Genomic DNA, 14,483 nt, shown 5'->3' with positions numbered 1-14,483 from the left:
GGAACAAACGACACAATCCCTAGTGCATTTCCATTGAAATAAATGATCGATTAACTAATTGGCCGAAGGCATAATCTGTCAAACGCTACTGTTGCCGAACCTCTGGGCATATAGATGGGGTCTGAATGGTCATCCCCGGTATGCCCAGGAATGTGTGAAGACCCTTGCTAGATCAACCTAGTCCAGCAATCAGTTTTTGAGTTGGCTTGCCAACCTCCAGTCAGGGCCTGGAGATATCCCGGAATTGCAAGTATAGATATCTGTGGACATGGACAACCATGGCTTCCCATAAACAGGCCTCTTAACAATCTTCACAATGGAGGGTGACCTGTGCTCTTGAAGCTCCGGAATAAAGCAAGTGGAAAACTCAAACCAGACAGGTTTTTTAAACGGATGTCCATTCCCTTTGCGCTTGATTGCCGAAAAATCATTTGCACGCAGGACACCTTTCAGAATGGATAATGCCCCGAAGTTCACTGAACCCACTGGAACGGGTTTGTCAGGGAGATGAAGCATCACATTCAGATCGGGGCCTGGTTTTAATTTTTTCTTTTAGTTCCATTAAGCAAAAAGGAAGGAAGATTTATGGCCTCCACGTCTCTTCCACGCATGGCTTATGCGTAGCATTTATCAGGTGTTGGGCATGTGGTGAATTTTGGGGAGTGCCAAAGTGTGATCAAAAGCTTCCCCCTCCCCCTTTCAGCATGCTTAATCTCACAACTTGATCTATAAATGGACACGTTAACCATTCCAGTTCAAACTGGAAATTCATTTTGGGAGTTCACCGTCTGCAGTCCTGGAAATAAGCCCCCCTGCCTCTGTGTGCCAGGTCTGAGACTTTTGCTGTTTGATGTCTCCAGCTCTCTTTTCCTGGCCTGAGGAGGTTTGATTATTGCATTACTAATTCAGAATCAGAGCTCCAGGTTTCGGTTAGCCCAAGAAGGATGGACGATCATTTCCCATTCCACATGGGTTTACGGTGTATTTTTTTTTCTGAATTGAGAGGAAATAACTCAGAGAAGAGGTTATCTTGAGAGGTTTCTGGGAAGGCCTGAGCAAATCCTTGGCGGGGGGAGGGGGTCATTTCACACAAACACATGAAGCGGTGTTCTACTGAATCAGATCATGGACCTATCAAGGTCACCATTGTCAACTCTGACCGGCAGCAGCTCTCTGGGGCCTCAGGGAAAACTCTTCCATGTCACTTACCTTTTAAGTGAAGATACCGGGATTAAAGTTGGACACTTCTGCATGCAAAGCAGATGTTCTATCATTAAGCCATGTCTGGGCTTTCCAGCCAGATAGCAAATGGGTCCTCAAAGAAAAGACCTCCTCCAGTTGGGAACCAGAACCTACAGAATTTTTTATTCTACCATTTCATTATGCTTGTATATATGGATGCCAGCCTTCAGGTGGGACCTGGGGATCCCTTGGAATTACAGCTTATCTCCTGACTATAGAGATCAGTTCCCCTGGAGAAAATAGATGTTTTGCGGGATAGGCTTTATGGCATTATACCCACACAGGTTCCTGCCCTCCCCAATCTCTATCCCCAAATTTCCTGGATTTTCCCAACCTGGATCGAGCAACCTCCCACCCCTGCATTCCCTGCTGGTGGGAAGTGATACGTGGTCATCTTACTTGCAAAGGATGAAAAGAAGCAACCCTGAAATGCTGTTGTCCATAGAGGGCTGGACATGTTTGTTTCCTGAATAACTGACACAATGAAAAGGATTGCAGGTCATCCCCTTTGCTACTGAATTCTTCCAGATCTCCTTTCCCCTACATACCTACTTCTGATGAGATCCCCATTCAAGGCCCTTCTTCAGTTCAGCCTTTGGGAGTTAAATGGGTGTCTTTCGGCAATGGGACCTCCTCCCTAAGATAGTCCCAGCTTATTGAATTCCTTCTGAGAGCTCTTGGCCTGGCATCATCCTTACCACCTCCTTGCTGGGTGTAAAATGCCAAGTCACAACCGACTTATGGCAACCCAATTGGGTTTCCAAGGCAAGAGGTGGTTTGCCATTGCCTTCCTCTGCATAGGGACCCCGGTCTTTCTTGGAGGTCTCCCATCCAAATGATAACCGGGTCTGACAACAGCAGGCTAGCCTGGGCCATCTGACAGGCATCAAATAAGCTCTTCCTTGTTTGATTTACTGGAGTTAAGTGTCTGTTTGAAGTGTCTGTTCTTCAGTCTCCACTTTCCTGATATTATGCAAGCCATGATGTCCTTGACACCATGTCTTTAAATGCTGCTGTTGCAGGTTCATTCATGATTGAAGTTACAGTTTTATGACTATTTAATTGTTCATTGTCCTTGACTGTCTGTAGAAATAACGAAGCTGCCTACAAGTTTTTTAAAGTAATAAATGCTTCAATGGCTGTTGTGGCTTTTCTGAGCTGCATGGCTGTGGTCTGGTAGTTTGAGCTCTTAATGCTTCATGTACATCTCTGGCTGCCATCTTCAGAGGCATGTCATGGTAAGATGTGTTTCTCTTTCATGGCACAGTGTGGAGTGTCTTGTGTACTTGGGCACCTATTTTGTCCACTTCCCAGGAGGGAGGGGGATTTGCATGTATCCCAGTAGAGTTTATTTCAAATGCAACTGCAAATGAACTCCACCAGGATGCATGCGAATTTGCACCATCCCTCTTCCATCTGGAAGGTGGACAAAAAAGAAACACATCTTACCATGGCATGCCTCTGAAGATGCCAGCCGTAGATGCAGGCCAAACAGACCACAGCCACAACACCCCCCAAAACCACAACAGCCAATTAATTCTGGCCATGAAACCCTTCAACAACACAAAGAGCTGCTGTGTTGGGCTCCATAGGTCTGCCAGAGCTACTTCCGAATTGCCACAAGGACGTCCCATGGAACTGGGCACAGGTGGCTATCGATTTCCTAACCTTATCAAAGCGAGGAAAAGATTCATTGAGAGCTTAATGGGGATGAAATTATTAAAAAGCCAAGGTTAAGCTTCTGGGAACAGCTCCAATTAACCCTGCTAGGAGAGCCACTTAAAAAGGAGCCTCAGATGGTGCAGCCGTTGAGGAAAGTGGTTCGCCATTGATCCAGGAGATGAGAAGGCTTCTGATTCAAACTAATGTGCAACATGGATTGTGAAAATGTCCCTCCAGAGATTGCATACTGCTTCCAGAAACATTCCTAAAAGCCTCAATGGGTGACTGGATTTGTGTGTGTGTGTGTGTGTGTGTGTGTGTGTGTTTGTGCATGTGTGTGTATCTCACTAGCATTTACTTTCCCTGTACATAGTATAGTTTACAACCTGCAAACTCAAGGAAGTGCTTTTCCAAGAATCCATGTAAAAGCAATTTGCTATAATAGCTTAGGAGAGCTTCTCAGAGGAATTAAGTACCCTAAGGTCAGGAAAATATAAATAAATGGCTGCTAATTACCAATTTATAAGTATATAGAACTAGCAGTTAAGCCCATTGTACAAACAAATACGACAGGCTCTAGAAAACTGTTGGAAGGTTAATGTCGCCCTCCAAGGGGGCCAGCCCCATTTGCCTTTCCTCCCCCCATTGACCCTGCATCACCAACTCCCTCCTTGCCTTCCTCCTCTTCCAAGATGGCTACATCAGGCTACATGACCCCTCCTGCCTTTAATCCCCCCTTGGTCCCGTGTCACCTGCTCCCCTGTCCATACATTTGCATCACCATGAAACAGTTAATGGCACAGTTGTGGCCACTGGCAGTAACAGCCCTCACATGGGGAACAGCCAACACCTGCACCTGCTCTTCCTCAGAGCCAATACAGTGACTGTAGTTATTCAGCAGTGGGGGAGAGGGGCATGTGTGTAAGAGAGTGAGTAACCACCACATTCTGCTGTTTTATTTGTATTGTTTTTTACCTGTTTGTTGTAAGCCCAGCCCCGAAGCCATTTGTGTGCATGGTGATTGGCTGGAACTGAGTCATTGCAACCACATCTAACCTTATATAATAGGAGATGTCTGTCTGTCTGCCTGTCTGTCTGTCTGTCCTATATAAACAAATTAAAACCATCAGTACACCAATACATGTCAAGGGCTTATAATAGCTTACATTACAAATATTTGCTTTCACGTACATCCCCTAATGGCTGAATCTCTATTATCTCCCCAAAGGCTGCAAAGCATCTCCATTTGTAAACCATGGCCTTCTTGACAACCAAGGGCAAGATGGCCACAGTTATAATCAAAGGAACTTAGTAGCACAGCTGAAGAAGAAAGGGAAATGGAGAGATAGAGAGGAACTATCCATGGTGCTTGAAATTCAGTGGGCTTTGATGATTCTCTACCATTGGGTTGCCCAGAAACCCCCATGACACTTGTGATAAATCATATAGGTGAGAGACAGTATACAGGAACACAATGGGGGTAACACGAATTGTCTGATGAAACAACAGAAGCCATGCCATAAAAGTCAGAGCTTGATGTCTTCCTCAATGATACACTGTCAAGGTATTCATTTGTCATCAATCCTACTTTTACATTGTTGAAAGTTTGGTTTATTGTCATCCTGAAGGGACAATCCTGAGAATGCTGCAGATTCTCAAAAATGACCCAGGAAAGAACCCATCCTAAAAAGTCCTTGAGATTTCTCATCCACTCTCAGTGGCAATAGGTCATTGGTTCTGCATTCCCTCAGTTGGCAAAGCCAAATCCATTTTGTTGTGCATTCCTCAGGAAGTTATCCAACAGTCACCAAGATCAAATGTGATAGATTGGCTCTACACATAGTTTGTCTGCGGGAGAAACACCTGAACGTTTGGGGACAGTAATCCAGTGAAAAAGAGAAACAGATGTGAGAAAGAACAGAGAATAAAGAGGACAGGGAAAAATTAAGGATGCACCTTATTCAGACTGGCTTCCTCTTTGCTTTAAAGCTTTCTCCCCCCCCCCCCCAGATTTAGACTGTTTTTCTTGCTCTGCTCCCTCATTGCTATCTATATATAGAAACTCTATACAGCTTTGATGGGTTTCCATAGACCCACATGCTCCCATTCATGCTTTCCAGTCCCTTAAATATTTATAAAGGTTTCAAGAGCAGGAATTATAAAAAGGAAAGCTCTTAGATATAGAGCCAGCTGAAAAAAGAGACAGACACACAGAGAGAAATGCTTCTGTTCTTTGCCAGGCAATCTGGCATCAATCAAAGGCACTGGAAAGAGGCTACATAAAGAAAAAGAAGAGCTGATAACCTTTTATTCCCCCGGTCATTATTCACCGTTATTAATAACTTATTGAAATTGACAGATCTGATGTCTCCCAGCTGTATTTGGTTCCTTCAGCTAAAGATAAACGATTTGTCTGTTTCTTTTCCGAATAGCCTATGGGAAAAGAAGAGAAAGTTCCAAAGTTGATTTTTCTAAAACAAGTTCAGCAGCTACCTGGATGGAAAACTGGACAAGGTATTAGTACTTGTAGCTCTTAAAGCATCAAAATACAACTTCCAAATAATTGGCCTTATAGGTAGTGAGCAATCAAAGGGATCAAAAGGCCAGGCTACTACAATGCAGATGCCCTCACTAATTGATTAGGCTATCTTCATGGTTTCTCACAAGCTAAAAGGGTGGATCGCACCCAACGTATGCAAAATCCAGCTTCGTTGAATTTCAACCTTTACAATTTTGGTTAACAGGGCGTCGCCTTTCTCCCACCCTGGGCATTCCACAGGTATATATGCTCCACTTGCTTTATTACTGTCAGATCCTCTGAAGATGCCAGCCACAGATGCAGAAACATCAGGAGAGAATGCTGCTGGAACATGGCCATAGTTGTTCGGAAACCAATAATAACACCTTTAATGGGCCTTCTTTATGAATGAATTTGGTATGTTTTAAAAATTCAGATGTTAAGTGTAAGTCCATGGCCTTAATGACAATGTGATGGTGGCAAGTGCCATGAAGACACATCTGACATGGCCACACCTACTGGGGTTTTCAAGGCAAGAGACATTCAGAGGTGATTTGCCATTGCCTGCCTCTGCGTCGTGACCCTGGTATTTCTTGGAGGTCTCCCATCCAAAAATTTGCCTGGGCTGACCCTTCTTAGCTTCTGAGATCTGATGAGACTGGGCTAGCCTGAACTATCCTGCTCAAGGCTTAATTGCAGGGAATCCGTTTCACGTTGGCTCTTCTTCCCCTTTTCCATCCTTTTAGAAATTTTGTCTTAAATATGTTAAAGACTGGGCCTCTGAACCTTGCTGAGAATTTTTTACTCCCCCCCAAGATATTCTCCCTCACCTACTGGAACCTAAAATGCTGCCCTTGGCTCAAACCTCACCCAAACCTCACTCAAACATTCTCTGCGGTTTTATTTACTCTCAGTAGTTTCAGGTGTTTTTGTTCCAGTTTTGTGAACTGATAAAACCTAATGTCATCAAAACACCATCGAAGGTGAGAAGAACAGCCCTTCCCACCGTCTACCTTCGAGATATCGTTTTTGAACTTGAAAACATTTAGATTTCAGTTCTCATCTCTGGTTTTTTTTTGGTCACAAAAGAGCAGCTCTCTTAATATGCTGAGACCTGCATTCTGCAGAAGAAGCTGCAGGATTTTCAGACCCAGCCATGACTTTTGGCACGTTTTGCTGAGCGTCTTTGGTTTCCTCACCCAGAACTGCAAAACAGGCTCCTAAGAAGAATCAAGTGTGGGCGGCTGCTCGGTCTCAACCTCACCCAGAGGTTTTTTTTGCAGCCGAGAGGTATAACGTGACAGATTTTTGTGCCTGCGGTACTCTTTTAGGTAGATCAGCAGCCTTCAGAGCACATATTTGTATTTTATTTATGCTCATGTCTCACCATCTTTATGCTCTGTCTTTTTCGAGGTAAGGAGGCTTGGCCCCAGGTGGTTTACATTTAGGCAAAATATCAAAAGCATATTACAAAATTAAAAAAACAAATAAAGCTCACTTAGATAAAACAACACATAAACTAATTAGGAAGCGGAATGTGTTAAGTTTTTTTTTGCTGAACAGGAAGGATTTTATGTACCTTAAGAAGCAATGTGGGAAATAATTGAGCCCTCTCAGGGGAGGAGGTAGGAATGGGTAAATTAGCCTGTACCACCATAATTCCCCAATTATCCGGACAGAAGCATTCCACGCCTCAGGCCTTCTGCCTCTTAATTGTTCTTAATTCAGCATTTCAGTCCCACATAAGTAAACATATATTTTGTTCCACTTTTCTACAAAACATTTCACATTTGGGGTTGAATGGACATGACAATCACCCCCACACATCATTTCCTGAAGTTATGTGCATTTATGTGGCTGTGGGATTTTGGTTTTGGTTAGGGGAAACTGGAGACATGAAATCTTGGCCCCTGGGGTCGGCTACTTTCCCTCAGGCTGCACTACATTCTGCCATGTTGAAAGACGTGTGAACAAATCTGCATTCAATAATCGTCTCAGGGCAAAATGTGGGGAGCAAGCCCTCCTCTTCCCAGGTCTATATGTTATGCCAATGATGGGGAAAACATTTCCCAAGACATTTGATGATGATTTTGTTAGTCCAAGAAAGGAATTCTACAAAGGGAAAAGAAGTTGTGGTTCAGTGGTGGTAGAGTGCCTAGTTCGCATGCAGAAGATCCCTGGAGCAGCAGTGGTGTAGTGGTTAAGAGCAGGTGCACTCTAATCTGTAGAACCGGGTTTGATTCCCCATTCTGCCACTTAAACTGTGGAGGCTTATCTGGGGAACCAGATTAGCCTGTGTACTCCAACACACACCAGCTGGGTGTTTTTGGGCTAGTCACAGCTCTCTGGAGCTCTCTCAGCCCCACCCACTTCACAGGGTGTTTGTTGTTGGGGTGGGGGGGGGGTGGAGGAGATTGCAAGCACCTTTGAGTCTCCTTACAGGAGAGAAAGGGGGGATATAAATCCAAACTTTTCTGATACTCTCCCTAGCACCTGGTACCTGTGGAGTCAGATCTTGGTTTCCAAAATACAAAAGAGAGCAATGAAAAGGAAGGGGTGGCCAATAGGGTGGGCTGCTTCACAACCCATATTTTGGGTCCCAACCATAGGCTGGAAAAATGAGGTGAAGCTACTCTCTGAGGCTCTTCTGAAATAAAATTATGAAAGAGTCAACCTTTGGATACGGGGACCATTTTTTTTTTAAAAAAGTCCTTAATCATTAATATTAAGGTTCAGAAGCTGCTGATTTCTAGCTCCTCACCTCACTCCTGGACCTCAGTCATTGTATACTTGATCCCACGCTAAACATGTTTTCACTCATCTAACAACACTTGAGGGAAACGTTTCATCTCTTTCTGACGCTTGGTTTCAATTTTCTGGTTTTCCGTTTCTGTCTGAGTGAACCATTTAGATCCCGTGATACTGAAACGGTGGAATTGTTGTTTGAATCGTTTGGCAAATTTCTTTTTCTACCAGACTCAGCAGAAACAGAGCTTCGGTATTCCTCCCCCACACGCCCCCGCCCCCGGTGCTCTATTTATACCATAGGCCTCAAAAAGTGTAATATGGATTAGGAAACATCTGGAAATGCATTCGCTTCAGCTGTCATAGCAAGATAAAGAATATGTGTCAACTGACAACCCAAGAGGCCATAGACCTTAAAACATCTGAAGGCCCAGCCTGACTGCAGGTGGAACTTCAGCTTATGATTTTCTATCAGCAGTTTGGGAAAAAAACAAACATTGGGGACTGTAAGTCACCAGGGGGGTGGCTGGTGGCCTCTCCCAGCTGGCCTGTGTTTGACGTAATGCTATTGTTCAAGGCGCTGGTGTTTTTAAGTTTGTGAGGTGGTGGTCGGGGGAGTATTATGTTGCTATCATGATGACTGGATGCCACAATGGATGTCCCCACCTGGGCAGAGAGTCTGTATTCTGGAGAGGTTCTGTCTGAAAACAAAGAGGATTATTTATATGACGTTTGACTAATGAATGGCTTTGAATGGGAGGCTTCCTGCCGTCATCCAAATGCCCGCTGCACCAAGGGTGTGTTGAGAACAGATCGCAGGAAGGGTTTTTAGATCTGAATGCATACAGATGTCCCTTATGTTAGGCTCCGTTTTGAGTTTAATTTCCCTCTTTTCAATGTGCATGCTGGTCACTGAGACGTTGTGATGCAATGGTTAGAGTGCAGGACTAAAGCCCTCTGTTTCACAGTCGTCAAAGATATGACATATCCTCCTCCTTGGTAGGAGCAAGTGAAAGGGGCCTGCTTCTACATCACTAACTTGCAGGCTGTGCCCCAGCTACACTGATCCTGGCTTAGCAACCCCCTGGGAGGAACAGAGCTGGCTGAAGAAGAAAAAAGAAAAAAGGAGAAGAGAGGAAACTGGAAGACAAGACCTTGAGACAGCCCAGCTCAAATCCAGCCTATCCCAGAAAGCACAACTTACAGGAAATGTGAGATTGTTGAGAGATGGAATAGCAAGACACACAGAGAGACACAGCACCGGCTAGCAGGTGAATCAAAGGAAGGGTTCTTGGCCAAGAGAAACAGCAGACCTCCTGCACAACCCATGAGGGCTGCGTTCAAAGCTTTCAGTGACATCGATCCATCCTACAACCCCCACTCCTCCTGAGCAACCCTCCTCCAGCCTAAGGAGACTTCCCCCAGCTTAAGTTGTTCTTCCTCCAATGGACAAGCTTCTCAAGTTGCAGGAAGGCTGGACAGGCTGCCAACCTAAGGCAGGATACCTACCGGTAGGCTCTCTATCATGATTAGCCATTTGTTGCTACCTGCATGGAAGTATCTGCTCAATATGAAACATCATTACATATCAGGCATCTGCCATACAGGAAAGGCTTGTGTAGGTTTCCCATTTCTGCTGCAGCTGCTTCAACAGCATAGTGGTAACTACATTTGCCAACCTCCAGGTTGTGCCTGGAGAATTCCTAGGAGTTCAAGGCAACAGAGATCACTTCACCTGGAGAAAATGGCTGCTTCTGAGGGCGCATTCTATGGTCCTGTGCCCCATTCAAGTCCCCCCTCCCATACTCAGACTCCACCTCTCAAATATCTCAGTATTCCCCAACCATCAGCCGGCAACCCTATCAGCAATATGGCTTCCACACCCCAACCCTAACCATGATGGTGTGAGGAAGCAGGAACAACACTTCTCTTCCCAATAGTATTGAATTCAGGGCAAACAACTCATGCGGAAATAGCAGTGGTGTTTCTCAAAATACATTTTGGGAAACTCACAGAAATAGGGCTGTTTTGTGGATTGGGCTTGGGGTTGCTAACCTCCAGATGGGGCCTGGAAATCTCCCAGAATTACTGCTGATCTCCAGACTACAGAGATCAGTTCCCTTGGAGAGAATAGCTACTTTGAAGGGTGGGCGCTATGGCATTATACCAAACTGAGGTCCCTCCCTCCACAGTTCCCACCCTCCCCAGGATCCACCCCCAAATCTACTGGAAATTCCCCACCTGGAATTGGCAACCGTAGTCGGGCTTCTGACAAGAGTGATGTCCTAGCAGTAGCCCCACTGCCAACCACTGGAACCCCCTACTTCTGTTGATGATGCTCTCTTGCTTCTTCTCCTGCTTTGCGTAGTGAACATTGGGTACCTTGGAGATCACAGCACCTATGCAAATACCACCTACTTGTCTAGATTACCCTTCAGTGCAAAAGAGGGAGCAAATGATCCTCAAAATGAAATCCAAACTAAAGAACACAACTCAAAAAGCTCGTACAAGAAATCTAAATACATGCCCAAATGGGATAAAAACAGTTGACCACAATTCCTTTGTTCCAGTTTTGAACGTTCTTCTGGAATCATCTGAGGAGTGGCCTTCCACAAGTCCCTCCCAGAGCTCTGTGAACAGGAAACAGAGGAAGTGAAGAGTCGTGCCCAGACGGATCCAGAGGCTGCTGCTCAGCAGGAAGCAGAGCACACGTTGTGACTGAAAAACATACAATAACCCAGCGGAAAATGGCTTTTATAAATACACCGGGGTCAGGGACGGGCCTTGGTGAACAATAGGGGAAAGAAGGGTAGCGGGCGTTGGGACAGATGATCGGATCAGTTTGATAATGGCAGAACAGTAGGAAAGAACCATAGGACTACAGGGACATATTTCACCTAGTTGTGATTCAGTGGACAGTCAACAGGATGTGGAGAGAAGCAAATTTATCAAGCTGTTTCTCCCCTCTTGAACGATTCTAGATTATTGGTCATTGAGCCATATGCTCACAGAATCAGACGACTGTCGAGGGTTGTCTCGGTTAAACCCAGCACCGGATTTCCTGGACATCATCCAAATCAGACAAATGCTTGCTCATTATATTTTTACACACAAAATTTTTTTGGAAGACTAAGCAACAGGATCTTACAGCCTGAAACATTTATGGTGACATAAGCTTAAGGCAAGAATCTACTTCAGCTACCAAGACCACCACAACAACACAATTAGGAAGGATGTTATTTTTCATTGTCCGGAGGTATTTCATGTTTATCAGATTGCATTTCTTGATGTCAGGCATTTACAAATTTTGGACACATAGGGACATTTTGTCTTCCATGTCCTGGGTTTGATGAATCAGCATGTATCTCTGAAGCTGATGATGATTCCCATTGTATAAGTGAGTGGGTGTGATCATCCTTGTGTTTATTAGAAGTGGAGCTTGGGGCTAACATGAGCAGGCTGAGCATGAAGCCTTATGAGGCTTAAATCTTAGCCAGAGGCCAAAGGATTGACAGTTTAGGTCAACTACATCTGGTGACCATGGTTATTTGCAGATGCGACCCTCCCACCTATCTTTATACTGCTACGTAGGGATGCCAGCCTCTGGAAGGGGTCTGGAGATCTGGAGTTACAGCTCATCTCCAGACTACACAAATCAGTTACCCTAGAGAAAATAGATGCTTTGGAGGGTGGACTCTATGGCACTGTTTCTTGCTGAGGTCTTTGTCCTCTCCAGACTGCACCCTAAAATCCAACTACATGGCATAAAGGCCTGCCAGAAAACTCCCCTTCTCCTGTCCAGCCTCTCCCAATCCCCAAACACCAAGACGAACTTACCTTTGGAGAAGTGTTGAATGAAGCAAGAGGCAAGTTGGGGGGGCAGAAGAAACAGTGGGGGGTGGGACAGGAGAAGGTGGGCAAACAGGAAAAGCAGAGGGCCTGCCACCAGCCCACCCAGTCCCCTGACCGCCTCCTTCCCCGTCTAGAATCCATTTTATTTTCATGTAAAATGGCCTCTATTATTATTATTATTATTATTATTATTATTATTATTATTATTATTATTATTATTATTATTATTATTATTATTATTATTAATTCAATTTCTTAGACTGCCCTACCCCCGAAGGGCTTTACTGCTGGTATTAAATATTCAGCAAATTCTACAACCGTACGTCAAAGGAAAACAATATGCCTCGAAGAGATAGAACAGGAAGGGAACAATCATTCTGCTACCTCGACTTCATAAGCATGATTTATACATAAGAGGTCAGAAAGTGTCGCTTGCAGATGGCAAGGGGCATTTCGACAGCAGGCCACTCACTATCAGCAGTAGGGTAAAGACAGGCCTCCTCCAGTGAAGAATGGCAGGAAATCTCTTCATCAGTTCGTGACTCCTTGAAGGAGTGGTTTCAAGAAGCAGCCCTGGGGGAGGAGGGGGCAGAGGAGGAAGGTGATCTTTTCCTGCAAAGATTTTGGAGAATACAATTCTGAGACAAATGGGTGTCAGAGTCCTTAAAGGGCCTTGAAGAAATCCCCTTCCCTGTCAGCATTGTTCCTGATGAACAAATTTGATTCGTTAAGCACATATTTTTGCAGTTGACAACAGGAACCTTGAAAAGCTTGTTTACTTGAGGGAAAGGTCCTCCAGAAGACAATCACAATGTCTGGCCTAGAGCCAGGGTTCATTTCAACCCTTCATCTAACAGAGCTGCATAGCAGCAGACCTGGTCTATTCCTGTGGTTAGATTCCCTAAGTTTCACTCCATATACAAAACCCCAAGTGTGATTGATTTCCCCTTCCCCGGTTACTAGTTGTATCCCAGTTCACACATGTTTGTCTTTTCCCTTGTGTTTGTCTAAAGAGTTAACAAGTCTTGGCTGACTTATGGTAACTCTTTAAGCTTTTCATGGCAAGAGACATTCAGAGCTGGTTTGCCATTGCCTGCCTCAGCGTAGTGACTGTGGACTTCCTTGGAGGTCTCCCATCCCAATATTAAGTGCGGTTAACCCTGATTAACTCTCAAGACCTGATGAGACTGGACTGGACTAGCTTGGCCTGTCCAGGTCAATATCTCCTCTCACAATTCTAATTTATGTAGACATTTTATATGGGAAGAAGAAGAAGAGTTGGTTTTTAATACCCCCCCCCTTTTTTTAATACCCTCTTTTAATACCCCTACTTTTAGGGAATGTCAAAGAGGCTTATAATCTCCTTCCCTTCCCTTCCTAGAGAGAGTGATGTAGGGGTTAAGACCAGGTGCACTCTAATCTGGAGAACCGAGTTTGATTCCTTGCTCTGCCACTTGAGCTGTGGAGGCTTATCTGGGGAACTTATCTTGTGCACTCCAACACATGCCAGCTGGGTGACCTTGGGCTAGTCACAGTTCTTTGGAGCTCTCTCAGCCCCACCTACATCTCAGGTGTTTGTTGTGAGGGGGGAAGGGAAAGGAGTTTGTAAGCCCCTTTGAGTCTCCATACAGGAGAGAAAGGGGGATATACATTCAACTCTTCTTCTTTTTCTTCCCCCACAACAGACCACCTTGTGAGGTAGGTGGGACTTACAGAGTTTGGAGATAAATGTGACTAGCCCAAGGTCACCTAGCAGGCTTCATGTGGAGGAGTGGGGAATCAAACCCTGTTCTCCAGATTAGAGTCCACTACTCTTAACCACTACACCATGCTGGCACTCATAGTTCTGCTGATACCAGTTTGCTAGATTATATTTTATTCATCAGCATCATCACAGGCCAAAGAATATGCAGTAGGGTGTCTGATACCCCTTATCCACAGCAACACATAATCTTATCTGTCTGGGAATTTTATGGCATCTGTCAGTTCTAGTGTCTCTTGGAAAACAAACCACGCTAGCATAAAAGTAGTCACCATAAAGGCTGATCCATACCAGACACAGCTTATGATTTAACATAGGTTTGTGACATATATAATAAGAATAAAGCCATACTTCCCATGGCATAATGATCTAGGAACCAGGAACAACATTCTCTTTCTATACTATACTATACTATGCTCCCAGCATGGTGTAGTGGTTAGAATTTTGAACTAGGATCTAAGAGACCCAGGTTTGAATCCTCACTCTTCCATGGGAACTTACTGGATCTTCAGCTTAACCAACCTCACAAGGCTGTTGTGAGAATAAAGAGGAAAAAGAGAGAATGTTTAATGGCAATTTTATGCCAACAGTGAAAAGAAAAATAGGATGCATTTCTTTGGGAAACGTGGGCAGCCCCATCCAAGGCCGTTTCCGCATGGCCCATTAATGGTGCCCTGGGGACGGGATAAATGCCGTCCCCAG

The sequence above is a fragment of the Sphaerodactylus townsendi genome, linkage group LG12 (assembly GCF_021028975.2).
Source record: "Sphaerodactylus townsendi isolate TG3544 linkage group LG12, MPM_Stown_v2.3, whole genome shotgun sequence".
NCBI lineage: Eukaryota > Metazoa > Chordata > Lepidosauria > Squamata > Sphaerodactylidae > Sphaerodactylus > Sphaerodactylus townsendi.
This window is presented reverse-complemented; position numbering follows the sequence as displayed.